At 30.8% G+C, this 27,670-nt stretch overlaps 1 protein-coding gene and 1 pseudogene across 3 annotated transcripts in view; both read left to right on the forward strand.

Annotated features, from left to right (window-relative positions):
• LOC129916140 (protein toll) overlaps nucleotides 1–27,670 on the forward strand; it is a 177,203-nt gene that overhangs the window by 127,374 nt on the left and 22,159 nt on the right. Inside the window, exon 4 of one of the 3 annotated variants that reach the window (XM_055995934.1) lies at nucleotides 26,356–26,388. The exons of the other annotated variants lie outside the window; for them this stretch is intronic. The gene's annotated coding sequence lies outside the window, so the exon portion shown is untranslated. The remainder of the gene's footprint in view (nucleotides 1–26,355; nucleotides 26,389–27,670) is intronic. 3 annotated transcript variants of the gene reach the window in all.
• LOC129917430 (U6 spliceosomal RNA) lies at nucleotides 1,337–1,450 on the forward strand (annotated as a pseudogene).

Consider the following 27,670-nt stretch of genomic DNA (forward strand, 5'->3'; position numbering starts at 1 on the left):
TTGTAAAAAATATTTCAAATTTTTTTTTTTAAATCCATTTTTTGAAAACGGGTCGATTAGTATTTTGTTGAATAGTATTTTCTTAAAAATTGCATATCAATGGCTCTAAGGATTTTCAATTTTTTTTCCTGAAATTTCTATTTTAAACAAGAAATCAAATGGCATACTTGGTTTTGTGGAAAAATCATTTATAACGGTATTTAAATAATTATAAAATTTAATTTAAATAATTAAAAAAAATCAAAGTATAAAAAATATTTCCAATTTTTTTTATTTTATAAAAAGCTGTAACATTAGATGTTAATAAATGTGGTAATGTTAATAAATAATATCTTGCATTCTTCTTGGAAACCATTACAGAAACTGCGAAATGAATGAAATGTGATTGAAAACAGTTTTTTAAATCAAAGATTTTTTGTTAAGATTCCTGAGGTTATTAACTTGTGTATTTTGGAAATGTTGAATTTATCGCCAATATTTTGTTAGAAGCTCTATTTTTTAAGATACATGAATAAATCAGTCGGTGTTTTCACCTTTTAATAGTTCCGAGAACGCTTATGTTTAGACTTGCGGGTCTTAACTTGAGAGTGAATAAACAAACACCGTAGGTATTTCCACTTTTCATTTATTACATTTTTTGATGCAATCGGCTTTTTAAGATAAAACTTCATTTGTTACCTTCAATGGAAACAGGACATATTTGACACTTCTCTATAGATTGGATGTTTTAAGGTCTTTAAAATTAAGAGTATCTTTTTATTTCAAAAAGTTTGTAAGAAAGAAATTTTGGAGATAAAGAGCTATTGATTAGTGAAACATTTATTTAAAAACTTAATTTAGTTCCTGAGAAAAAGCTTCTCAAAATTCAAAATAATGCACAGATTTTAAATGGACTTGACCCATTTTATTATGTAGATAGAAATACGGCTTTTTTTTAGTTTTGAAAACAAAATCCAATTTTATGCGAAATGAACCAAATCTATAAAACATAACTGTGGTTGAAAGTTGAAAGTTTCTATTCCTTTTCCCCTCATAGAGTCGTTATATAAATTGATTTATTTATTTACCTACATAATCAAAATTGTCCAAAAAAAATAGTGATTTATAATGATTTAACAAAATCAAACACAAAAACTACCACAAGAATTTAGAAAATAATTTTAGACCTTATTGATCACACTTTTTTTTAATTTTCACACATAAATACGAAACGAATTCACATTTACACGAAAATTACCTTCTAGATTTATATACAAATAACAAAGAAAATAAAATAGTTAAAACATTAAAAGAAAAGGATTGTTTTTATGTAAAAGCAGATAAAGGCAATAAATTAGTTATTTTAGATAACTTCGGCAGAACATATACTAAAATTGGAACGATACAGAGAAGATTAGCATGGCCCCTGCGCAAGGATGACACGCAAAATCGTGAAGCGTTCCACATTTTTTTCAGGCAGACGGCAGTATTGCCATGTCCTTATTCTTAAGTATATAAATTGTTAAACTTTATGATGAAAAAATAAAGAATCAATCTATCTAATCTATCTATCTATCTATCTATCTATCTTATTTTAGATAAAACTGATTATGAAGATAGAATGACAAAATTAATTGATGATGGTTCGTACAAACGATTAACAAAAAATCCCTTACCAAAAATGATTAAAATATCTGCAGACATTAAAAAGGAAGTGAGTGAGACTTTTGGCTATCATTTGAAACGAACGTTGCACGTATCGAACCCCGAAGTACCAAAATTGTACGGCTTGCCAAAGATACACAAGGCAGGAAAGAAGATGAGACCAATAGTTTCAAACATTAATTCCCCTTGTTACTACTTGGCAAAATGGCTCGTTAATGAGATAAAAAATCTGCCAGCAATTGAAAGTGCTTCAGTGAAAAATTCTTTTGAGTTTGTGAAGAAGCTGAAAGACATAAAAATAGAGGAAAATGAAATGATGGTTTCATTCGATGTGGTATCATTATTTCCGAGCATTCCGATTGAAAAAGCTCTCGAAGCCTTAGTTGAACATTTAGATGTAAACGAGATACCCGCCGAAAAGAAAAGGGTCTATGTAAATGTTGCTAAAAAATGTATGGAACAAACTTATTTTCAATTTCGTAACGTGTTTTACTCCATAGAACACGGAACAAGTATGGGCAATCCCTTTTCACCCTTGATTGCCGAACTTTTTATGTCAAAGTTTGAAATGAACTTGAAAAACAATGGTAATCTACCACGAATTTGGTTACGATATGTAGACGACATTTTTGCGTTAGTTAAGAAATCGGAAATAACAGATTTACTAACGTTACTCAACTCCCAATATGATCAAATTAACTTCACAGTCGAAGAAGAAATAGATCAAAAACTACCATTTTTGGATCTTGAAGTATACGAAGACATAGAGATACTTTTAGTTTTTCTGTTTACCATAAACCAACAAGTACCAAACGTTGCATTCCAAGTAACTCGTATTGTCCGATTCAACACAAAAAAGCCGCCTTTCATTCATACATTCTTCGATTGTGTAAATTACCGCTTTCAATCGCTGATTACAAAAAAGAGTATGAGCATATTAAAGATATCGTCAATTTAAATGGATACAATGTTCAAATGATTGACGATCTCATCTTAAAACATATGAGAAAAATTAAAAATTCTAATCTTACAACATTGTATACACAAAATAAAAAAATCGATAAAAAAGATGATCGAAAAAGGGTATGTTTGTCATACAACCCGGTTATTACAAATAAATTAAAGAGTGCATTTAATCGCAACAACATGGAAATGGTGTTTTCGAGCAACAATAAGTTAAAATCTATCTTAGGCTCAACAAAAGATAAAAATGAAACTCTTAAGAAATCGGGAATTTATTCAGTACAATGTGGTGATTGTGAAAAAGTTTACTATGGCCAAACAAAAAGAAATATTGAAACAAGATTTAAAGAACACACTACATACATAAAAACAAACAACCCAAGACCTTCAACCCTAGCCAACCATGTTCTAACAAACGATCACTTAAATTTAACAAAAGATAACTTAAAATTAGTTCGACAAGTTAACGATTCGCGACGGTTAGATGCTTACGAAAGCTATTTTATCCAAAAAGATGAAAATTCAATGAACGCTGATCTTGGAAATATAACATCTTGTTTATTCCAATTGGTTTAAAATAGCTTTATACCTTATGTTGACATGCACATCGAGAAATACCGAGTGCAAAGTTCATTTTTTGTGTTTTGTTTTATTCTATTGTTCTTACACAATTAACTTTGTACCTTACGTGTGATGTAAAACCACCGTCGTCGGTCGCGTCGGTTATCTTCGTATAAATTCGTGTTTTTGCAATGAATTGCACTTTGGACCAGTGATGCTGTATGTACTAACCTACAAGAAGAAGATGACACTTGTAATCAGTCGTGTGCGCTGATGATGATAGGCAAGTTCTATCGAAACGCGTCTAGAAGGTAATTTTCGTGTAAATGTGAATTCGTTTCGTATTTATGTGTGAAAATTAAAAAAAAGTGTGATCAATAAGGTCTAAAATTATTTTCTAAATTGATTAAGATTGCACAAAGTTTACTCTTTTTTAAATATACCACAAGAATGCTAACCAGATAAAAATATCGAACATTCAGCTCAGGACACAAAAAACTCAAATATGACTATGATTTCAACGCCTTTCATGTAAAATGTTGAACTTCCATATAAAAACTCATTTGAGAAATTATATAATAGTCCAACAAGCCAGCGGTAGAGTTTTTCTATTTGAAGAGAAAAAATGTTGCGTATTCGCCACAGTGACCGCTCGATTGCCTTTTTTTTACATATTGCCTTCGCTTTTTTACTTTTTTTTCTGTCATAACTCCATATCACAGCGAATCACCCTGTAAATAATACAAATATCCTTTGTCTGCAGTAAAGTTGATTTAACAATAACAATAAATTACATTTTGACATATCCCAGTCACAGGATGAAAAAAGGAAAAAACAGAGGAAATTTATGGTATGTCATACATCTTAAATAACGGCAAAATGTCTGTCAAACGCATTCACGCACGTACGATTCAAAAAAGTGTCATACAAAAGCATTGGAATTGGAATCTACCTACCTACCTCTCTACGTGCAGATATACTCCTATTCTTCTTATATGTTTAAACGTGAATAAACGTTTTGGGTTGTGTGTATGATGTGCAAGCATTTATAATGGTCTCGGTCATGGCTTACCCACAACAAAATACACAAAATACAAAAAAAAAACAGGATTAATCCTTTTTGTTATCCAACATACTCGTAAACGGGAAAATAAAATCTACCACCCTTTTTTCCTCACACACTGACTACTGTCCCGCCTTTAACCCAGTCAACTGTCCATATTTTTCAAATTACTCAACACAAAAAAATAACAGACAACAACAACAAAACAAAGTGAAAGCAAAGGAAACATTTTGGCTGTAGAATTGCTTCTGACACATGTTGTCCTGGCACGTATCTATATTTCTGTCCTGACTCGAAAAAGCACACAATTTCACTTCATGATGATGATGATGATGATGATGATGGCGATCAGATACGAACACATATTGAAAAAGTTAAAAATATGACCATGATACGATTCGGGAATAAGTCCCGATATTGGTTTGAGGCAATATATATCGATGGTTCTGACAAAGAGAAGTTTCAGGAAATACAACAAAAAAAAAGGATAACAACCGGTTGTCAAAACAACGCCAATGAAACGTTTTTTTTTCTGCAGATGAAAAAAATCATTGAGCATTTCAACTACGATAACTTATATCTGAGTTATTATTGTACCCCAACAATTGCATCCCCAAAAGGATACATACTCTGCTGGAGGATTTCAAAGCGATGCACAAGGCTCATTAAAGTCAGCTGTGACATTCGCCGTAAATTACAGATGCTTTATGGTAATTCAGGGTGCAATTATGGGCGAATAACCTTTTCACAAGCATTCACACTGCTGCTGGAAGATTAATGCGCTCCCACACGCCTCTAAAATTTTTCTAACTGTCTGTCGGCCAAAAGTGTACTTAATTCACATCCCAGAGATAGAGTTCCCATAGAGTCAGTCCTGCACCAGAACAAGGGTCATCCTGGTTTTTGGGGGTGCGCTCTCTCTAGCTGGCGAATTATTTTACCGGAAATTCAATTGATGTCTGGTGGTGGTGGTGCTTTCGGACTTTGATAGTTGGAAAAGGGTGTTCAGTTCATGTTCGTGTTGGTTCAGCGAGAGTGCGGATGAAGGAGTGGAAAAGTTTGTTCTATGCACTACCACTGACTGTCTGTCTACTCAGCTCTATCTTTTGCGGACTTTGTGCAAAGCTCGATGACCCTTTGGGTCAATAAATCCACATTTGAATTGCTGATTTGGTGCACACACAGGGCTTTATTTATAGTCCAGCTGCTGAATGAATTTTACTGCTCTTTTTTGGCTTAATTGTGAATGCGCAGCGGGTGACGGAGTGGAGGCAAACGGGTGTGTGTTGTCATTGTGCATAAAATGTTGCCTGTTATATTTGCGCAATTCACCCAAAATTGACAGGGCAAATTATCACTGAATTACAACACGCTTTGAGAATTCATTGGGTCGTTTCGTCATTGATTATTCGAAGCAAACCAACCAAAATGAAGTTGTGAATGCGAATTTTTTTTCGCGTGGTGTTGAAAGGGAGGTGAAATTACAGAAGTGAATAATGCCATGAATATTGAATATTAAATAAGCATGTTGAAGTTCGTGGTACAATATGTAAATTTTCAACTTTAATAAAAATAATCTAAAAAGTTAATAATACAAAATTGCTGCATTTTATCGTATGCCTGCTTATGTTGAAAAATTGTCGAAATTTTTCTTACTACGCACTTTTTGGAAAAAATGAAAAAACACAGTTTTATTCCAATTATCTTAATCACTTCGCGTGCAAAGTTTAATTAAGATTCTTGGAGCCATTTTTGAAGAAAATAGCAATAAATCGAGAATTTTGTATGAAAGTAAACTTTTTAAGAAACTTAAAAAAAATAAAAAGCAGCTTTCCGTCCACCTTTTTACGCGTCGAAAAACTACCATTTCAATTTACCAGAAAAAAATTTAATTCTAATTCAATGACATCTAACTTACTACCTATTTTTCGGTCCCGAAAACTTCGTCTTCATAATGCTTATATCTTAAAAGTCAATTCTATTTAAAATTTGCTGTTAAAACTCAACAAAAAATTAGAAAACCGTTATCCATCTATTACTTTTCCAAAGACTACATCAAATAACAAAGAGTGGAGCAACTGAAGCAACCGAAGCACTTCACACTGACAATCTTGTATTACTTCCAGTAATTTTTGTACATTTTGTTCTAAAAACGAAACTTTTTGATTGAATTCTTTTATATTTTTTGAAAAGAAAATTTCAAGAAATCACTTCAGTTATTCAAGAAAGGTTTAAAAGTAATCAACCATAGATTTTCTGGTAACGAGATTGCAAAAACTTTGTTTTGAAGTAAAATGGTGTAGAGGAAGTCGCTTAGGGATCAATTAATGTGTTTTTTAACTAAATTCAAGAACAGTATGTCTTTTTATTATTAGCCAAAAATCGTTTCCTTTTTTTGTGTTTTTCTTGTTCTTGTTTTTTAACATCAAAGTTTTTCTCGTATTTTTGAGGTTTAAAAAAAAAAAATTATGGCAAAAAATGGTTTAAACATTTTGATTTTTTTTAACTTTTTCATTTAACTTTTTCGAAAAGAGACATACTCTATTTTCTTAAAAATCGTTTAAAAAATTCACTTTTTACCGACTTCCAAAAAGGAGAAGGTATTCAACAACATCCAGGCATAACATAACGATGATAGAGAATGCCAAAAAATTGACCCGCCAATTCTGTCTGTCTGTCTATCAGTGTGCTTGTCTCTATTTTGAGCTGGACCATTTTTCTTGAATCTCATAAACGACTAAACCTATTCTAACGAAAATTTTTATAAAAAAGCGCCTAAGTAGCCGTAATGTTAAAATGTCAGTTTAGGATTTTATTTTTGAAAAATCAATTTTTGAAAAACGGGTTGGTAATTTTTTTTTTTGACATTTTGTATTTATGTGCCAAATTATATATTTTCTTTGAAATTTGTTTATAAAAAAAAATAACTTCAAATCAAAGCGGTTTCCATAATTTTCAAAAAAAAAAAAAAATTGTTTGTTATACAAGAAACTAAATGATCAGTGAAAAAACAAACCACTTTTCATGTTTTTCAATGTTTTAACGAAATAGGCTTTTTAAAGCAAAACTACCCATGTAGTCAACAAAGAAGATAAAATTCATGTTGCTTTCAATAGAAACTGCTAAGAACTGCTAAAATTTTATATATTTCTTATATAAGGTGACCCTTGAAAAACTGAATTTCATACAAACCAGATACTCCTATATTTGTTACACGTTGTTTGCTTAGATGGAAACACGGCCTTTTGCTTATTCACTCCTCGAATGGTTTACTCAGTTTGAAGATTAAAATTATTATTATAAATTATTATTTATACTCCTTCTTACATGACTTATAAAATAGTAAAAAAAAAATAAATTAAATGAATGCTATAAGAATCTCTATTACTCTAAGAAACTTTAACCATAAGAGTATAGGTACGTGCGAACCAGTCGTGTATTTTATTTTTAAATAAGTTTAATTTTAAAATAAATGAAAAGTGACGAAATAATAACTTGACAAAGTGGTAACTCAGACAAATTAAAACTTGCCCATAAAAATGTTTCGTAAAAATTTGATTCAATTTGATTGTTTGAATCAAATTTTTGATGATGAAATAATTTTCGCCGAATGATCCATATATAATAAATCGTATATGTTTATAATATAAAAAGTAAGTGACTAAATATTCAGTTACCGTCAACATTTCTCTAAAAGCTTTAACTTTTTAAGTTACTCTTAAACACTTATTATTTTAACGCATTTTGATATTATGTAGATTTTTCAAAAAAAAACTTGTTAAACTGATAAACTTTCAATAAAAGACAAGACAGGAAACCTTAATAGAAAAACAAGAAAAAAAAATCATTAAAGATTTCTAAAATTTGTTCAATTAATCAAAAGCATCCTAACCTAAGCAAATCAGATAAAAATAAACTGATACACATCAAACTATTCCATAAAGGCATATCATGCACATAAAAGAACTTCTTTAATATGTCCAGGATCTCTCTACTTCTTCCTTAACAAGAAGTCATAATGACAGACAGCCCTTACAAGGCAAAAAAAAAGCCTCCACAAACAATTCTTTGTCTTTTTCAGTCTAAGTAGAACTCGTTAAGTATTAGCAATTCCGCATCATCTTATAGTTTGTATCTTGTATTTGTTTTGTATGATGCTTCAAATTGTTTATTTAAATCTAACAAGTTCAAGACTGATGGACTGCATACTGAAATAATGGAATCAAAGAAACTGCCACTTCCAAAGTCGATGTCGGTTACGTGCCATCATTCAAAAGAAAACACAACACACTTCTTCTTCATCATAATACCGCATATGGCATCATTACAATTCGTATTATTTTTTTTTGAATGCTATATAGATTGGATGTGAATGCCGAGATTGTTGGTGTAAACACATTTTCCAAGATAAAAATCCAGTTCTCTGGTCTTGTATTATTTTTTGTTGTTTTTGTTCCTTCAACTCAACTTAGCAAACCACCCATACCCATTTATGTGCTTGATTCGTTCGATTCGCAGTTTGTTAATCTGTCCGACTGACTGCGGCGATGGCGACTTCTGGAATTAGTTTTAGTTCCTTGAACTTATAATGATGTCGGCAACTATATGGCTTTAGTCGGGACAGTTTGCTCAGCTGCTGCTGTCAATGGTTACATAGTCAACTCCATCCTTGGTAGAGGACCCTGCTCCATGGTTGCGAATTCATTTGTTTACAATTGAGCCGGCTGCTGCTGCTGTTGGTTGCCTAAGCGCTGGATGCTCCATTGAAATAAGAATAAAGAATAGAGCATTGGACACGGCCGGCATGAGGCATCGTCATCGAGTCACTACGAGGAGGACTACGACTGTGTTTGGACTTGGAGAGTTGGGACACAAACATCATTTCACAATGGAAACCATTATTACTGTGACTTTCCTAAGAGACAATGAAATAGTTCTTCCTGCAGTAGGTAAGCCTGAAACAAAAAAAAAATACATAAACGACAAGAGAAATGGAAGAACAGCTAAACGACAACGACAGTGAAAGGCAACGATTGTTTGGACAAAAGCTTTGGACCATGAAAAAATAAGAAAAAAAAGTATAAGTTTGGTTATAACATGCAGTTCTTTGAATGTTTGTTCTATGGGTCTATTGTCGTCACAGATGAGCTACCACCATTCTCGACTTCTGTTTTGAAAATATAAAAAAATACAACTAAGAAGAACATTTGGTGTTGTCTATAACTGCTGCTACCATTGTTTGCGCTTAGATACACAAATAAGTTTTTAGGTTATTTTTGTTAGAAGATTTAAGTGTTTTGAGTTGAAATTTTACGAGCACTTTAAAATTATTACCTAATTTTTTCATACAATTTTTTCTGAGATTCTAGCTTCAACGAAAGGTAATTAAAGTAAGTTTACTGTGATCAGTCCAGGTAAGCAGATATTTTTGGCATGCAAGCTTGTAAGCAAAGCATATCTTTCGCGAAATTACATCTGAAACCGGCTTCCTATTAATCTGTGTTTCAGCAGCTCCTAACAGTGTCAACATCAGTTGTGAATTCTTTCCAAAAGTCCGTTCTAATCCTAGTCTATACGGAAGCTTGGTGTCAGTATGTTTTTTCTAAACATGAATTTAAGTGACAAAATCAAAAGATTTTCGGGTCACTGGGGTGTATACGTAACAAATATTTTTTATTAGAAAAACTGTAAATAAAATTGACATTAAATTTCTCTCACTGACTAAATAGCTTAGTTAAATAATATTTTACGACGGTAGATGGTGCTCAACAAATATTTCGGGGCTTGGTCGTTTACAAAATGCCAACTGCTTTTTCTTCGGATACAGAAGAAAGCCATAAAGCCGTCTTTCAAAGTACCAAGGATATCTTTCAACTCATTTGTGTTTTCATGTTTCAATTTTTTGAGAAGCAAAACATTTAAACTTTATTTTTGAGTGAACTTTATTTAAGCGAATTTAACTACCAACTCAAATATCTGAAAATAAATTAACTGTCTAGATCACATCTCTTTCAATTAAGACTAACAAACAAAACTTTTCATGTTTCGATTTCCACAAATTAAAAATCAATAAATCACACTGACTGTTCAATGTTTTTTTTTTTTGATTATTAACCACACAATCCTGAGTGTGATGTTTGTTACCAAGTTTAACCGGAAAAAAATATGAAAATTCAGGAGCACTCCGACATGGATTTGTTTGTTTATCCTTTATTTCAAAATAAAACAAAAATGAAAAACACAAACCTCCAAGCACAAACGTTAAAATCATTGCTCAAAACTTCAGTTCAATTTCCCATTGATGTGGTTCAGCCATATTGATGAGGGTGCACTTTTACGGATTCTATCAAAAAAAAAAAAAAATAAACAAAAAACTCCCAAATCGACTCTCGTTAGTTTTAAAAACTTTACGAGGTCAGAGATTGAACAAAATCTGAACTAGAGACCAAACGTTATTGATGATATGGGAGTATAGGGCAGTCCAAGTATAATTGGCTAAAATTCTTCTCAATTTCCATTTTATTTTTTTATTTTTTTTTTAATTTTCTAACTGACTAACCAGAGGACATTAACCGAAATGGGAAAATATTTTCGATTTCGATTTTATCATTTGAAAATATTTCATGGATTTTTAAAAAGAGAAAGGGATAGAGAGTATTTTGTTTGAAGTTACAATTTCATAGATAGAGTTAGAGAGGGTAGACATTTTTATTAACAAACCAAAAAAAAAAAAAAAATTATTGAAACAAATAAAAATGTTAACAAAAAATGTCCTGTCAAAAGATAAAAGAAATCATAAAGGATCTTCTTTTCGCAAAATATTTCAAATTTCAAGGATTTCTTTTTATCTCACCGTGATGAAAATTGACAAAAGGGAAAAAACTAATTTCATAAAAAAAAATCTGATAAATGTTGATGGACGAACCTGAAAAATTCCAAAAAAAATAAAAATTTATGTCAACAAGATGTCTTTTTCCTTCATCAAGACACGAAACGAAAAAAGATGAAGATCCTTAAAAATTCGCACACTAATACGTTTAAAAGAATAAAAGTCACGAAGTGAGTTTCTCGCAGTCTTTACTTCTTAACTTAAAGAAACATAATTGAAGAAAAAAAAAGAAAAATTAGAAATATGTGCTTTTTAGAAACAAAGCGAAGAAACAAAAAAAAAATTAAAGAAAAATTTATCTCTTTGGGGAGAAATAAGCCGAAAAATAATAATAATGGCAAAAAGGAACAGAGAAAGCGACATCTTGTCTTGTCAGTTAATCTGGAGAAATAATTACTTTTTTGTTTGAGAAATACAGCAGTCAACACATACATACATACACAACAGGAAAAAAATAATGAAAATATAAAAAGGAAAAAAAGTGAAGAGGTTTTTGATGATGATTCTTGGAGGCGAAATGAAATTGGCTTAACAGGAGGACAAAAGCAATACGAAAAAAATTAAAACAGAAAAAAATAACACAAAGTTAGACAAAAGTTTAGTTAATGATGTGGGATGTGGAATGTGTTGGAACAGTTTCTTCGTCAAAGAAAATAATTATTTTTTTTTTTCAAAATTCTTTTCCACAATCTTGATGGAATTTCTTCGGTGACTTAATTTAAGTCATTTAACGTTGTAATTAGATTCCTCATTTGATGATAATATTAATGAAGAAATGTGTCGATTAATTTGTTCAGTTTTTGATGAGACAATCATTTACTTTGTTAATTATGGACTTAAAGTAATTTTATATGATAACGTATGAAAAAATAGTGAACAGAAAATTGGAAATTGAAATTCCTATTTGGCAACAGATTAAAAAAAAAAAAAAAATAGTCACAAACAGTCTTAACCCCTTGTAACCCATGATCGTAAATTTTAAAATTAATAATGTCAAACGACTTGCTACAATAAAACACTCATTTTTATTAAAATTTCAATATCTTAGTTATTAACTTAGTAATTTCTAAATAAACGGGGTATAAAAATAAGTTAAAGAAATATATTTTTGTATACCTATAAATGCAAAAATTCAAACTAAAAGCTATCTAATATTCATTTTTAGGCACTTTTCTAAAATCCAAAAATAAATTTTGAGCTCGGTAATAAAATTAAGCAAGAAATGTGTTTGTTCAGGTATTTAACCAAATAAGTTGATTTAATATGATATGAAACTATATCAAAATACATAATTTGAAAAAAAAGTCTTTTTTTATGCATTTTTTAAAAGCTTTTTTTTATCTTCTGTAAGATCTAATGCAAAATTATAAGGATCGAACCCTTTTTAATGTTTTCTTTATCAGTGCAGAGTAGGTAAACTTACCGAAGCTTTACCGAAGTTGAAATGTAGCTTTAGTTATGCTTAAAAGAAGTTAAAATACTGAAAATAAAATAACTGCTCCATCGTACGTGACTAAACCCTTTGTCTCCCATCTTTTTACAAAACTCCAAAAGTATTTCGTCTGGCCCAACCCTTTTTGACGATTTATTTAACTTTTTATTTATCGAAATCTAATTTTTGTGACTTTGTCCAGTACCAGAGAGATCTAAAGATTCTGTAGGTATAGGCAAGATTTAAGGTTTTTTATAAAATATTTATTATTTTAGAAATAAGTCAAAAACTTCCATTCAAAATATGCTTCTCACAAACCTATAATAAGCTTCAGCAACATCTTAAACAAACATAATATGATACATATTTTTATTCCAATATGTTCCTATCCCTACATGAATAGGTATAGCTATAATCTCTTTCTTTTCCTCAAACCTATATCTAGTAAAATGATGGCAACCTCTTACAAGACCAAAGCTTTCAAAACCTAATGTAGAATTCTATTATCTTCTAAGGTTTTCTTGTCTCATTAATGTTACCTAAAACAAAGATTTACTCTGTAATCCCTATCCATTCCATATATACACTTCATTTTGTCTGTGAAGACACACACGATTAAGTATAAGAACATTAATGTCTGCTTCAGGTATAATAAATATATTCCTTCCAACTGACCTGATCCGATATCCTTAATTCTTGGTATTTAAGTCTCTTCTATCTCTCTCACATCACACATATCTATACAAAAGTGCTGATATAGCTGTTTTTGCTAGCAGCATCATCACAAGCAGCAGCTGAAGAAGACAGAACGACCAAATGAAACATTCAATTTGTAGTAACTTATAATAAGCTCAATTGCACAATGTTATAGAAGCTCTAAAATTCTCATTCACATTTCTTCTCTCTTTCTCTCTCTCTTGCCATCACCAGAGTTTCAACATCAGCATTTAGCAAAACTAAGCAAAAGATGTTGCCATATCTTCGTACAAGAAGAGATATACTGCTACTTCTATACTTTGCTAGACAACGACACATACTCTCGGTTGCATTGTGTGCCCTATTTCATTATATTCAATCCCTTCGACTTTTGTTCAATTAAGAAGACCATTAACACGGAAATTACAATTTCCTTAGCTAACACAAAAAGTAACACCCTTTCTCCATAACACACAGACATACAAATGGGAAGAAGGCATACTTGTACGTTTCTTCCCTTTTTCGATTTCGTTGCTATGCTCATGTATGAGGTCCTTTTTCTGAGCAAAAGGATAAAACTTAATATTCAGAATCACAACTGGTGGCATCAGCAGGAACACCACCAGCAGCAGCAGCAGTTCTTTTCGTAGATATTGGAGCATATATTAGCACTGCTGAATCCATTTCTTGAGATTAACAAGAAATAGAAAATCAGAAGCTATTCTCCTTTCGTGTTTTCTAAGGATTTTTATCTACAAACACACTCACATACATGTACCACATCAAACTTAATGTATATCCCTGCTTGTCGTTAAGAGAGACTGAAAATCCAAACTTGGAAAGAAAATTAAGTTGAATTTCAATTTTATTTACTTTCTGCAATCTTTTGGTACTCGTACTTGTAAGATCTAACGCACGCTATTGCGTTCTCCACCATGCTACTTTTAAACTTTACCGCCACTCTACCTTCACGATTCCTTTAAAATATCAAAAGTTACACAAAAAAAAAAAGGATCACGAAACGGTGTTGTAGAGCATACGTTAAATGAATTGAAATTAGTTTGCTTTCAATGAGTCTTTTTTTGTACGATGCACTCTATTCCACGGTAGAGAGAGATATTCAAGGATTCCTGGATATAAATATTTTTGTTTGTATTTTCTTCGTTTTCGAAAAGATTATTTTCTTTTCTGCAATTTGCCTCTTGGTATCATTAAACTCTGCAGCACAGACTCCAAACTCCTTCCCCATGCATATATTCACGGATGCAGCATTGATTTCGTGTACTAATTTTCTAGCAAGGACACAACTGCTTAAGAATATAGTACAAGACGTCATCGTTGTTGTTGTTGGTGGTGGCGGCAGCGGCATTCGGCGACGACACGGTAAAACGACTATAAACAGGAGTACGACAGGAGTGTATAGAGTCCTAGTTGTGCTCATTTAGAAGTCTCATCTGTTTTGTTTTTACAAAAAGCGTTTCATTTCTGTTTTTTTTTGTTGCAAGAAGTTCTTGTGTATTGAGAGTGCATCGACAGGGTGTTTCAGTGGAAGTGCAGTTTTTTTTTTTTTTGTTTATTCCAAAACATCAAAAATTCTTTTCTTTACACTTTTCAGTCTAATCCTAGTTTTCTTTAGAAAAAAAATAACTCACAGGGTGTTTTTTTTAATGAATTTTAAAAAATCTCTAAAAACAAGTCAAACTTATTTTGACCACCCTGTATTTCAACTCTTTTCAAAGTTTTTAAGTCTGATATTTTAATTTTCACTGTACTGAAACCCCCCGATATCAAAGCCAAACTATCACCAATATTTAATTTTTATGTTCATTAACATTGAACAGAACACCCTGTAACTTAAAAAGTTCACATGCATGTGCAACTATGCAATACTGCAAATGATTATTTGCTCTATTTGGTTTTCAGTTCGGAATCGTTTTCTTTTCTTATTTTAAGGATTTTCGTTTGGTCCTTATTTGTTGTTGTTTTTTCCTGTTTGCAAAAAAAAACTTTGTATAAAGATTCTGTGTATGTGTGAGTGTGCATGTTCGTTTTCTTTTTTGAACTTAAAAAGAAAGACTTTTCAATTTTGTTTCTTCTTCTTAAAGGAAAATGTTTTTCCAGGCGAAATCAAAATAAAATGAAAAGTTAAAAGAAAAAAAAAATCTAAATGATTTTCTTCTATTTAAGAGAAGCATCGTATAGAGGTGCAGCAGAGGTACATTTGATGTTTTTTTTTTCGTTTATTCGTTCGGTATTCCTTTTAATAGCTTGTTGAAGGACCTCTACGGATCGAGGATGATGCAAAAGTTTATTTTGGGAATTTGGGGGAAACAAATTTTTTTTTTCAATCATTGAATTGTTATCGAAATCGATGCTTGATGCTTAGTGAAGGATCGATGAAGAAGTTTTGAAAACAATAATAATAATTATTTTGAAGAAGAATGTTAAAGTTTTGATTAAAAACAACGTCTTGGAAACTAATTTAGGCACTTATTTTCTAGTTTAATTGCATTCCTTCTTTAAGTCTTTCAAGGAAGTTGCTGAAATCTTTGCGTTTTGATGCGACGATTTCGCTGAACTTAACTTAGTTGCTAACCATACATTCCCAGAAATATAAAATTGTGCAATTTTGGTATGTCACTTCTTTTCAAAAAAGGTTCAAAACACAATAACTAGAAACAAAAGTTTACAAATGAAGTCCCGCAATATTTAAAAAGTTCAAAAAGTAAAACAGTCTTCAAGCTGATTCGATTAGCAGTTCATTGCATTAATCAAAAAATCGCTTATTTTTTGTTTAAAACCGCAGGCTCTTAAGAAAAAATATCAGACGGCAAAGTCAAAAGCTGAAAATAATCACATTTAGAAACCGGGTCTTCCCGAGGAATCCATTTCATAAGAAATAAGTTATGTCTCGTTAATGAAAGTACTTCCAAGAAAGGTGTCACGAAAAATTAAATTAACCTTGGGCTTAGTAGAAGTAACCTTGTCGATTCTGTAGAGGAAGAAAGTTAGGTTAGGTTAGGTAGAAATGGCTGTCAGGAAAACAACTGACACACTTAGACCATTTATTGGTCCGTTGTGATACCATGATTTTGTGAGGAAATTCCTCACTAATTAAACCAGTTGGAGCTTTTAATAAAGCGGTGAAGGTTGAAGATGTCAGTATTGATTAGTTCACTGGTATCTTCTAAGAAATATTTTTCCAGGTATTTTTTACGTCTACTGGAAAGGGCAGGACATGAGCAGAGAAGATGTTGGATTGTTTCTTCTTCTTCCTCATCAAGGCAACTTCTACAGAAGTCGTTAGAGATTACGCCAAGTCTTATGGCGTGTCTACCTATGAGACAGTGTCCTGTTAAGACACCTATTACAGAGCTGATATGCAATCTGCTTAGAGACAACAAATTTTTTGAACGTTTTGGATCTAGCCTAGGCCAGATCTGCTTGGTCGTTTGGCAAGTTATAATGTTTGACCATCGTATGTTTGTTGCCTCTATAGCTTCTTGCTTCAGCATGAGTTTGCACGTTGCGATTGGTATACCAATATTTGCCTTATTGGGTAAAATTGGTATTAGAGTTCCATTTCTGGCGAGTTCGTCTGCTTCACAGTTTCCCAGAATATCTCTGTGACCCGGCACCCAGAAAAGGTGAATGTTAAACTGTTCTGACATCTCCATGAGAGATGATCGACAGTCGCGGGCAGTAACGGAGTTTGTGGAAACCGAAGCTAACGATTTAAGGGCGGCCTGGCTATCAGAGAAGATGCGGATATCCGATGTAGATATCACGTTTTCTTTGAGCCAAGTCAGTACTTCTTTAATCGCCATTATTTCCGCTTGGAACACGCTGCAGTGATTAGGGAGACGGAAGGAGAGACTAACATTAAGTCTATCGGAGTAAACCCCGCCACCCACTCCGTCATTGGTTTTAGAACCATCTGTGTAGAAATGAATTGAATCATCTCTTAGAAACTCGGCATTGTCCCATTCTGATCTATTTGGGATGGTGACTTCATAATTATTGCCGAAAACCAATTGTGGGGTGGTGTAGTCGGAGTGACTGTGGATTGATCCGAATGAATTCAGAATATTTGTGTGGCCAATAGAGTTATTGGTCCATTGAGAGATGGCTTGGAGTCGAATAGCAGTGCTCGCGGCCACCTGCTTGCTGAATATATCTATGGGTGGAAGATTGAGTAATATATCAAGAGCGGCGGAAGGTGTCGAACGGAGAGCTCCGCTGATGCACATGCAGGCTGAACGTTGGACTTTGCTTAACTTGTCTCGATATGTTACTTTTTCCAGAGCAGTCCACCAAACTGCTACCCCGTAAGTGAGAATAGGTCTGATGACTGCAGTGTATAGCCAATGAGTTATTTTAGGAGATAGTCCAAATTTATTCCCTATAGCTTTTTTGCAAGAAAAGAGTGCCACTGTGGCTTTTCTTATTCTTTCTTGTATGTTGGTTTTCCAGTTTAATTTGCTATCCAAAATAAGACCCAGGTATTTGGCTTCGCTGGAAGAAAGTTAGTAGGTACTTAAAATATGGTTGTTCTGAGTTTTGTCACAATTATTTATAATAAATTACCTAAAAACGTCCTTAGTTTTTAGACACAAATGTCGAATGCAACATTGCCTGAAATAAAAAAAAAATATAAAAAAACTGCTGGAATTTTGTACTCAGTTTTGTTGATTTAGATCTTAAACACCTACTTGTATTGACAAAATGGTCGTCCACGGCCTTAGAGAGCATATCCAATTATTTGAGAGACTTAAATTACATTTTTTTAGAACTTATGGTTTCTAAAATATAGCTTTTTTAAATATTGTCAGCTTAGTGGAAACTTTAGTGCATTTTTTTAAACCGCAGAATAGTGACATGAATCTCTTTGTTTCCCTAATCCATGTTTATCGTTTCGCATATTAGAATCAACCGACTCATAAATTATTGAGGCAAGGTAAATATTAAGAAATAAAACACAATTATACAATTTTTTTAGTCTGTTATAGCTTTAAGACAGAATTTATGGCTGGAATAAGTTTAAGGTTAAATTTAATTAAATAATATTATGAATCTTAAAAACATGGTTATTTTGTCTTTAAACTTTAAATATTATTAAACAAACCTCCTGAACCTAATGAACAAAAATCATAGAAATCATTCATTCCGTTCTCGAGATATTATCAAAATAGTTGTTCCATAAAAGTTATATAAGAAAATGAATTTCATTCAATTTACTTTTCGTGCATTTTTTCCTTCATTTCAATAGTTAATCAGCTTATCCGAAATAAGACGAATACAACAAATCAAAAATCATAAACATTAAATAATAAAAGGCCCAATTTATTCACTCTCCATTATATTTAAAATCTCTATTAAAAATGAAAAATCAGTCAAATCGTATATAAATTTTAAAAATTTCCCTTTTGAAATGGCGGCTTTAAATTTAATAGAGTGTGAATAAATTGGGCCTAAATGGTGTAACAAATACGACTATGAAAAGAAGAGAAGAAGATATGCCGACAATTTCTAAGAATTTATTGACCAAAAAAGTAGATCAGAAGTCTGTTAGCTTTTTATATTCCTAAAAAGTTGTTTTAACGAACAAAAATATCCTGTTTATATCAGTGGAATGCTTCTTCCAATCAATTAATAAAAATTTCATTGAAAAAGAAAGTAAACCAACTTTGGAATTCTTTGTTCATGTGTGTTTTTTTTTTTAATAGCTCATATCTCGCTGCAAAATATGTATGTACTTCAACAACTGATTCACCTTACAACTTTTCCAATCCATTACACTTTTATTGATATATTTTATAGGCTCTTGCTTGCAACCATAAGTGGCAACACTTTTAATTTTTTTGCCTCACATAGTAGTCATTCTCATACTATAGCACATTAAAGTGCGCATACAAACAAGTAAGATGAGATACAAAAAAAATTAATAAAGGGAGCTTGAATATACTCTTTCAGATTCGCTTTTCTGCATCTGAATTCAATTTCATTCTCTTTTGTCTCATTTTGTTGTAAAGTGAGGGTTTGCTTTTTTTTAATTTATTCAGCAGAAAAAAAAATAGCAACAACGATTCTACAATGAGTAAAGTTACATGTTGGGCTTGGGATTGTATTTATGTAAAAGGGAGTAGAACGAAGTTATACATCGGGAAATTAATGTTTTCCAGTGGAGTGGTCATGCATAATGTGAGGAAATTGAGTTCGAAGGCACATTGCCCAGGCTAGTAGAAGTTGGTCGTCGTGTCGGTCGACTTGGCAGCCACAATTACCCTTTGCAGTATTCTTTTCTGTCGCTGTGTCAGTCGAATCCACCAATAGTCATTCTCAGTCTTCAGTCGGTTTTCTGTTAAGCCTATTGTGCAAATTATCTTAATTAAGATATTTCTCTGCAAAAGCATTTTCTGTTTCAGAGTTCTAGATCTCCTTTAGCAGATAATCTCCGGTCAATGAAACGTGTAAGCCAATTGGTGCTGTTTATCTGCAGGATTTATGTGATTTACTTTTATGCTTTTTTCAGAAAAAGATACATTTTTTTACTGGTTTACTCAGATGTATCGAATTGAGATATAAAAGTTAAATGGGAAATCGCTTCTGGGCAGGTAAAAAAACATCCACGTGCTTGGTGGAATGGTACAAAATTGCATAAAGATCATGAAGATGTCGTAAATACTTGGTTGAGTAGCTGAAAGGACGCATTGAATACTATTTGAAAAATATTAAAATAGTTTATTGAATTATATTGAAACTAACGTAAAATAATAAAGTTGGTACTCAAAAGACTCAAAGAAATACAATTTTCTTATTATTGATAAAACTTGTTAACTCTGGGAAACTCGAAGAAAAATTTTAAACGGAACCAATACTTTCCCTTTCGAAATCAAAATAAATGAAAGAGTTAAAGATAAGTAAAAAAAAACATAATTTCTTTGTTTTTGTTGTTGTCACTGGATCCACTATTGTATCAAATTCAAATTTCGAATTTCATTAAGTTTTGCTTTTACTTGCAGGTGTTAGTTGGGTTGGCCAAATGCGGTTGATTTGGATGAGGGCTTGTCTTAATTTCAACTATAGTTGGTTGTAGTCACTAGATACGAAGAAGCATAAAAGACATAGGTTGTTTGGTTGTTTATAATAGTTTCAATTTTGTATCTTTTCCCTTTCCCTTTTGAAAAAAAAGTAAAATGAAAATTTGTATACAAAGTGAACAGACGGATGTAACAAGTGAAGAGTATCAAAGCGGAACTATGTACTATTGTACCTGCAATAACAATCTTGAAAGGTAGACAAATTATTCAGGTGCAGAAATAAAAGGGAATTTTGATACTGCAACACAGACATAATACTAGCAATTAATATTTTAATGATAAGTAGTTCAATGTGGTAACCTTTATAATGCAAAATATTGTGCGCAAGTTCATGGTAAAAACGTAATTTTAAATGATTGTTTTTTTTTTTTTTTTTTTTAAATAAGTTAAAGTTTAAAGGTACTTTATTTTAATAAGTAAATAAATTTTTCACATCGATTTTATTTTAAGCTACAATCTCAGTTTTGTTATACTTCGTAATATAAGAACAGCTTTTGGTTGTTTATTCGTTACACAATCATATTTTTGTACAAGCAGGTCAAAAGAATATGAATGCCATCTGTTAGACAAACCTAATATCTACCGTTCCTTAAACTCAGAATCAGCTTAAAGTTCATAGTTTTTATTTTATTAGCAAATTAGAAAATGAAAACTCATACAAATGCCTTCAAAACGATTTTGTTTTTTTGCTCTCCTATAACATTTGCTAAAATGGAGTTACACACTTTTCTGGTTTCACCGACGATATACTGATTTTAGTTATATTGAAATTCCTCGAAAACGGCTCCAACGATTTTGTTTAAAAAATTCATATGTAAGTTATAAGAAAAGGTCTATCTTTCATTAAAAAAAATTTTGTTTTGAAAATCACTATTAACGGTACCTGCCATAGAACGGTTTTTTTTTGTTTTTAATCCGATTTAGTCCGAAACTTATTATTCGATTTCAACGAAACTTTTTGAAAAAAAGCATTATATAATTTCAATATAAGGCAAAAAATTATTTTTGGTTTTTTAAAAGAATTTTGAAAATTTTATTTTGAAAAATCAAATTTTCGAAAACGGGACATTGAAATTTTGGTATTAGATGTTGATTAGTGATTTCTACAAATGGGCATACCAATTTTTTTTTAACTTTTTTTCCAAAAAATTATTTAACGAATTTGGATTTTTTTTTTTTTTAATGCACCTTAATATATCAAATAAAACTGCATACTTGTTTTGGAGGGCAATTTGATTTTAATATCAGTCCTTTTAAACCATCTAGAAATATTCCTGAGGAAGAAAAAAGCCAGAACATAACCATTAAGTAGGTACATAGAAAAAATTGTAAGATTTTATTCTTGCCTTTTTTTATGAATGTTTTCTTCAACCTCCTATGTAATTTAAAGCTTATCTCTTAAATATTTTATTCTTGTTTATTTATTATCCTTATTTTCATTGAATATTTAAAATTTGCATTTCTAAATAAAAAAAAATAAATAAACAACAACTCAAAATACTGTTTGATTCCAACTCATGCGGTTAATCTTATCTTCCACGCACCAAAAAACTCTCCATGAAAATAACTTCAATAAAGAAAATACAAAAATTTCAAAATTGTCCTCGATACATCTTGTTATTTTTCTTTCAAATTTACTTACTAAAATAGGGTGACCATCTTTAATTTTTTATACAAAAAGAATATGTTTTTCTGAATTATTATTTATTTTTTTTTTTGACTTTTTAACTTTTGGTCTCAACTTATTCATGAATGTTTTATCGATTAATAAACATTTAAATAACATTTAAAAATTTTGGCTAAGGTTAACAGACGGATTACACATCCCACCTCTGACCCCATAACATTTTCAAAGTTTTAAAGATTTTTGTAGGTATGGTCACACTACTTAAAGTTCATCTTAGTTAAGTACTTTTACTCTTCGAGTAGGAGGGAGTAAGGCAACATGGAGAAAAAGTGTTGTTTATATTATAAAAGCCAAATGCTTATCGTTAGGATTTCTTCAGCAAGAAAAAAGAAAAAAAAAATAACTTTCATGTGTTTGAAAAGGACGAATAATATTAAAACAAATTGTAAAAGGTTTTCCATTCCTTAATCTGAAAATAAAACAAATTTCCGAAAAATACTTTTTATTTGTGAAAATTGAATTTTTATTTCGATGTGCGCTGTGTATTTTCTCTCATAAATTTCAAAATGTACATAACGATAGGATTGTTTTGCTTCCGTTTCGTAGATCAAAGTTTTTTCTTTCCTTTTTCTTCTTATTTTTCTTTTCTTTTTTTTTCACCCACTTAAGCAGCTTATGATAACATTTGAAAAGATGATGTTTCGAATAAGGAATAAAATTTCAAAAAAAAAAAAAATTGAGAGAAATTTTAGAGAATCCGAGATCCGACTGAGGATAGATGCTAAGGATTTCTTTTTCTTTATATTGAATAAGTTTTGTTTTTATGTTCTCATATGTGTTTGTTTGTGTGTGTGTGGATGAATGTGTTTATATATATTTAATCCTTTTTTGTTGCTTATTGGAAAAAGGATTACGAACGTCTAGCACCTGAGAAAGAGCTTATAAAATAAATGTGCGATGTCTGAGTCTGAGTTCGTTTTCTACCTTTACTTTGGCATCACCACTAAAACGTGATAGATTAAAAATTTAATTTGTAAAAACCATTTGAGAGAAAAACCTTGAATTTATATTTTTTTTTTTGTTGGTTCTTCGTCCTTGTTCGAGTTGTGTGCTGTTGTTGCAACCGAATAGAAAAATTCATAAAGTGATGGATTAAGGATTTTGTGTATTTCCACTGAGGATGTTGTAGACTAAATTCATCTACACTCAATTCCCACCCGTATATAAAACGTATGTGCCAAGGGATTTGAAAGTCTTCTAGGTTTTTTGTATGTTTGAGGATTTTATGTATCAAAAACTAGTACACCTGCTGCTGTAACTGCGGTTTCTCAACCAAAAACCGCATACACCACAAAATCCCCGCAAATGTCAACAGATAAAACTTTGTGGGATGAAAAATTTTCAAAACAAGTGGGGATTTTTTTCTGCTTCCTTTCAATTTATTAGTGGGGTAGTCATTTTTTGTTTGCAGTTTTAAAAGAAGTCCTGTTAAATGGATTAAAAGGATTATATTGAATATTAACCAAGGCTAAAAGGTGTTCATAGATAATGGCTTGTTGGTTTTATTATGCTGAGCGGTTGCAAAGGAATATTTATAGGAAAAATGGTTTTAAATTGTTTGCCAATATCAAGGATTAGCTCTGTTTTAATTGATGATTTTTGAACATTGAGAAAGCTTTAAACAAAAAGTTGATTAAAAATGTATCTATTATATGAATTGTTGTGTATAATCTTCAATTTAAGACCTCTAGAGTTAAAAATCGGTGAACAGACCTCATTAAGGATGTGACTTCGAAAAGTAAAAATTCTTTATTATTTATTAGGACCTCAAGAGGTAAAAATAGTGTAAGTCGAGAAGCAAAAATACTTTATTAGGTATTAGGACAACAAGATGTAAAAATTTTGACTTCTTGAAGTTAACAGACCTCTTTGAATATGAGACTTCGAGAAGAAAAAATTCTTAATTATTTATTAGGACCTCAAGAGGTAAAAATAGTGTAAGTCGAGAAGCAAAAATTCTTTGTTAGGTATTAGGACAACAAGATGTAAAAATTTTGACTTCTTGAAGTTAACAGACCTCTTTGAGGATGAGACTTCGAGAAGAAAAAATTCTTCATTATGTATTAGGACCTCAAGAGGTAAAAATAGTGTAAGTCGAGAAACAAAAATACTTTATTAGGTATTAGGACAACAAGATGTAAAAATTTTGACTTCTTGAAGTTAACAGACCTCTTTGAGGATGAGACTTCGAGAAGAAAAAATTCTTCATTATGTATTAGGACCTCAAGAGGTAAAAATAGTGACTTCTTGGAGTTAACAGACCTCATTAAGGATGAGACTTCGAGAAATAAAAATTCTTTATTATTTATTAGGACCTAAAGAGGTAAAAATAGTGTAAGTCGAGAAGCAAAAATTCTTTATTAGGTAATAGGACAACTAGATGTAAAAATTTTGACTTCTTGAAGTTAACAGACCTCATTGAGTATGAAACTTCGAGAAATTAAAATTGAGGACCTCAAAAGGAAAACATTTTGACTTCTTGGAGAGTAAACATTGGGTCATTGGGGCCTCAAGATGTAAAAATTGTGAAATTTTTTATTTAGTATGAGGACCAGAATATGTAAAACCAGAAACTGCAAAAAAACAAAATTAATTCTCTTTCTAAAAATATTCGAATTCTCTTTACAGGAATTATTAATCAATCAAATCTTCACTCAAAATATTTTCCCGAAACTCAAAACTGCAACTTTATTGCATATTTTATTTCCAATTCCAATGAATTCTTGATATTTATACAAAAAAAACTTTCACATCAAAGGTAAAATAAAAATTCCAAATTCAGAAGTTTGATTTCATTCAGAACGACTGACATTATAACTTAATCTCAAACACATTTGCAGTCAGAAGAATATTTTGTTTGCAAAAATAAAATTCTCTGTATCATTCTTCATTAAGAATGTCATCATCACGAAATATTAAATTTTTGTAACTTAATTTTATCACAAAATCCTCATTGAATTTCAAAAATCTGTGAATTTGAAAATAAAATCCACACACAAAAGACAAGATGCAAGGATGCAGTACCAAGGTCTGTCGAATGTAAGAAAAGATTCAAACCAGCAGGGAGTGAGTGAGTAAGAGAAAAAAGAGTTTATTTTTTTTTTCTTTTCTTCCATCAGTCCTAGTAGTTATTAAATTTTTAAATTAAAATCGTTCACAATGTGCATCATCAGAAGAAACGCAATCAAGAAGGATGTTATTTCTTGATGTGCTAAGAAACAAAAAAAAATCCTTTTACTGTTTTTTTTGGTAGTGTAGAATTCTCACAACAGGACACGTATTTTCTTTCAAAACAAACTAAGAGAGAGTAGCATCCTTGAAGAAAATATGGTTTTATTAAATGGTGCTGCCGCCATCGCAGCCGCATATGCCACACAGCAGCTTTATTTTCTTTGTTCAACAAACTCAAGGTCTGTATTTTTTGTGAAGGAAGTCGTTTTCGTTTTAATTGCAATTGTAAACTCGCTCCTTTTTCTTTACTTTTACCCAAGTAAGCGATTTTAATTGCTTTTTTGAGCGATATTTTTAACCAAAATGGTCACTTTAAGTGTTTTCCGACGTTATAAAAGTCTTTATTTTGTAATGTTCACAGTAAATATTGTTGCTTTAATGCGTTTTTTTTAAGTACAAGCAGATGATGAATGACACAGCATATGGATATTTTAAGCATATGGATATTTTAAGGAAAATGAAATAAATAGTTTCGTCATACACAAGCTGATATTTATAATGATATCCCAACAAATTGCATTTGAAAAATCCATGTCATTTTAAATTTTTTGATTTTGTACCATTTAGATGTTTAACAATTTATGAGTTAAATGACATGGTTCCTCTTAAAAAAAAAAAAAACACAGTTTAATTCAATGATTTTAAAATGCACTCATTTACTATAAAATTCAAATAGCATATGGAACATTCATACCAAATTTTATCGGTCTACTACTTTTTGTTAATTTAAAGATTACTAAAAAAAGATCTAAAACTTCTTAGACCAAATAATCTTGGTTTTGATCCTATTAGATCAGGAATTAAAAAGCACCTTAAAACAATGCATTAAAAGTGTAAGGAAGTGTACGATAAAATGATATAGGTACCTACAAAATGTGCAGTACTAAAAAAAAATCTTATATTTTCCCACTCAGATGGAATCCAAAGTAACCCTTTACATCAAAATGATTTATATTTGAATTTAAAACATAATTATGTTGAAAACAATAAGATCAAGAACATTTATTTAAAAAAAAATTTACTAAATTACTTTTATAAATAAAATAAATACTTCAAATATTGATTTTTAACAATTATTTTCTTTTCCAGGTACGTTCTCACAACCAAAAACGAATTATATTTGTAAGTTCTTAATCTTAAAATTTACAATTTGTATAAATCTATCCAAATAACAACTTTTAGTTAAACAAAAATGTTTTTTTTTTAAATACTTCACTATTATGCATGAGTTTGTCAACTGTTGGTCTTCAAACATACACTTATCGAAAAAAAAAAAATAATTTTATTTTTGTTTGTTAACACATGTTATCTGGGACATTATTACCATTAATCATTATCAAGTGTTGCTCTAATAATAATAAACAATAACTCAAATAAATTGAGTGGAATAATAATAATTATTTGAATAAATGGAAAACGACAAAGTATACATAGTTGTTTTGTGGAAATAATCATAATAATTAACACAAGTACCTACATATAATTTTTGTATATGCGTTAATGGATTCACACATATTCATATATAATGTCAAACCACACAAATCCATTCATTTAATTAACCTTAAAATGTGAAATAAATTAGCAAACTTACCACAGAAACCAAATTTGTTTGAAACGCATATTTACACACATTAAAATGTTGTGTGGTGGTTCATAAATTGATACAAATAAAATCAAAATTATTTATATCTTTACAGGCTTGAATGTGTTAAATGTTGTGAACCACATAATTGAATTTCCAAAAAAAAAAATTGTTTTTAATGTATACAGCAATTTTTTATTAATTTTAATGAAAAATATGAAACAAATAAAAAAAACTGAAATAATTCTAAGTAAAAAATGGAAACGAATTGATTTAATATTATTCTGGCGACAATTCAAACGAGATAGGTCCTTGTAGAGATCTTTTGGAATTAAGAAAAATAATGGCTAAAATGCATTTGACTATACATATATCACTTAAGCTGCTGCTAAGTATTGAAAAACTTAACTTTCTTATTCATAATTCTTAAACATAGAAAAAGGCTACCATCTCAATCTCGTGTGATATTCTCAACAACTACTGTTTAATATTTAAGCCTTTTTAGAATTAACGATCAAAAAATAAACTAAAATTGAGGAAAAAAAACAATATGCTGATATTTGGTAGGTTAATGATTTTATCCTTTAAACAGCATTCCGGGAACGCTTGTTTTGGAATATTTTAGTTATTTTCACCAAATCATAAAAAATAAACAAATTAGGAACTATGACTACTTAATTATAAAATTATAAATAGGTGAGCTCCAAAAGGAGTAAAACAATGCCGACTTACAATACTGATAAGCGAAGTTTTATCTTTAGAGATTAGCTTAATTCAGCTTAATTAATAACTTTCCCTACGAAAACCATGTAGGTACAAAAA

This window comes from Episyrphus balteatus, chromosome 3 (assembly GCF_945859705.1).
Source record: "Episyrphus balteatus chromosome 3, idEpiBalt1.1, whole genome shotgun sequence".
NCBI lineage: Eukaryota > Metazoa > Arthropoda > Insecta > Diptera > Syrphidae > Episyrphus > Episyrphus balteatus.